Source organism: Lissotriton vulgaris, chromosome 2_1, assembly GCF_964263255.1.
Source record: "Lissotriton vulgaris chromosome 2_1, aLisVul1.2, whole genome shotgun sequence".
In the NCBI taxonomy this organism is placed as follows: Eukaryota; Metazoa; Chordata; class Amphibia; order Caudata; family Salamandridae; genus Lissotriton; species Lissotriton vulgaris.
In genome coordinates, this window is record NC_141687.1 from 171,423,057 (window position 1) to 171,425,281 (window position 2,225).

Sequence of the window (2,225 nt, forward strand, 5' to 3'; positions counted from 1 at the left end):
GAAGGATGAATGGCACAATGAATGTGAGAATGAATGAAAGCCCTTATCTGCTTCCACACTAAAAAGAAACGGAGGGTAAGGCCACATATGGCAATAGCCACCCGAGTTTTTAGAGGGTGAAGAGAAAAGCTTGAATATGAACCCTGCTTAAAATAACACTTGTTACAACCGAGCGAGAATATGTTGTTTTTGACCACCTATGTACCTAATGAAAAATGCCTTGGTGAAACTGTGAATAGGCCAAACTGAAGGGAAAAGAAGGCCCTAACAAAATATCCAAAAAACAAGAGAGTTTAGAGAAGGCAGAATGGATCAATTTGGGGATAAGAAATAAGATGTTGTACACTAGAAATGTGATAACATGCCCCCAGAATAGTGATATTGTCTCTTTCTGTATGTATCCACACAGAGATTTTTAAATATAAGTCTAGAAGCCGGTGACCCCAAAGAGACGGCATGTTCTGATGAAGGTGTTACAACATCAAGTATTATAACACCGAAACGCGTCGACGCAATTGTTACTAGAATCCAAACAAGGTCAAGGAGGTAGCAGATATCCATGTATTTTTGATATTGTCTACTACACCACCAGCATCAAAGAAAAGACCAGTGGATCTATACTAGTAGTGGCGGGAGAATATCAAGGCCACAGTGGTAGGGGGTTTGTGAAAAGGATCCAATCGTTTTTTTGTACTGTATTACTGTTGATCATTTTTTCTCCTTTGTTACATAATTTTGATGATTGTGATATTATGTTTTTTTATGTGTAATGAATTGTTATTAATTGTTCATTGAAATTTTATTGTACTTGTTCAAAGAGTTTTTCTTTGGATTTTTAATTTATTTCTCTGTGACAAGAGGTCTTACTTTTATAAAAGATATTAAAGAGATTGTGAACGTTCACTTTTAGTGTGGAACTCCTTATCTAATGTTTTATTTTTATATGAATTTTCCCCTTAATGTACCTATAAGGAATGTTTGTATGATTGGTTAGAACCCATACAGCAATACAACACACACCTACTTTAGTGTACACCCAGGTATTTCCCTTTGACTAAGATTTCTCAAGATAGCCAACAGTTCTGACCTCTGGAACCTAGGACAGTTCTCCTCCGGGAACTCCCACAATTGGGGCAAGCCAATTTGGTAAAGCAGAACCTTGATGTGGGATAGCCAGGGTATAATTTTGTTCTTAAGCTGCCCCCAGACTGATAAAAATTCTGCTCTATATTCAACAAGTTCCGGTACAGTCCAGAGCCTTCTCCAGTAGAGCAAGGGTTGTGCGGCTATCAGATCTTTTATGGACTCAAGGCCCATATCTAGCCACAACGGTATGAGAGAGGTGCTTTGGGGTAAGCCTAACAAATTTCTCATGAAAGCTTGTTCCACCTTTAGAAGACTCAGTGCGTTTTTATGCCCCCATAGTTCTGCCCATACATAGCTGCTGATCTGGTCTGGGCTCTATAAGTTTCAAGAACAGGGGCGACTGGTTTAAATTGTGAAGTTTTATGAAATTTCCCCATCCCCCCTGTAATCTGTGAAAGTCTCAGGGCAGACCTAGACACCTGGTGACCCCAGTCAAAGTCTTCAGTTAGCGTGACACCCAGGTAAACAAAGGTAGTCACCCGCTCAAGCGGGATGCCACTCAAGACAGGGTTCGGGCGGGTGTTCCTTGGGGGATTGAAAACCATAAACTTGGTTTTATCCAAGTTAACCTCCAGTCCCCTTGAGGCACAAAAGGTTGAAAACCCATCCAGAACCCGCTGGATGCCTGTTGATGTTCGGGATAACAACAGAGTGTTATCCGCGAACATCAGAGCAGGCACCCTTCCAGTAGCAAATCTCGGGGCATCGTTATCCCTAACTCCAGCCAATTCATCTATCAAGCCATTAGCATAAAGGCTGAAGAGTGTAGGGGCAAGGGTGCAACCCTGGCGTACACCCCTGGTTGCTGGGAAGGGGGCCGAGAGTTCGCCGTTCCTTCCACATCTGACCTGGGGAATGTTCCCTGCATGAAGTCGGATCAAGACATCAAGTAAATAGGGCGGGAGGCCTAGTTCTTCCATTACTCTCCATAATTTCTCCCTGGGCACAAGATCGAAAGCAGCCCGCAGGTCCACAAAAACAAGGTAGAGGCTGCCACCCTCTACTCTTGCAGTTTTCCAGAAAAGAACCAGCAGCCTAAAAATTTGATCCAGGGTCGAGATGCCCAAACTAAATCCAGC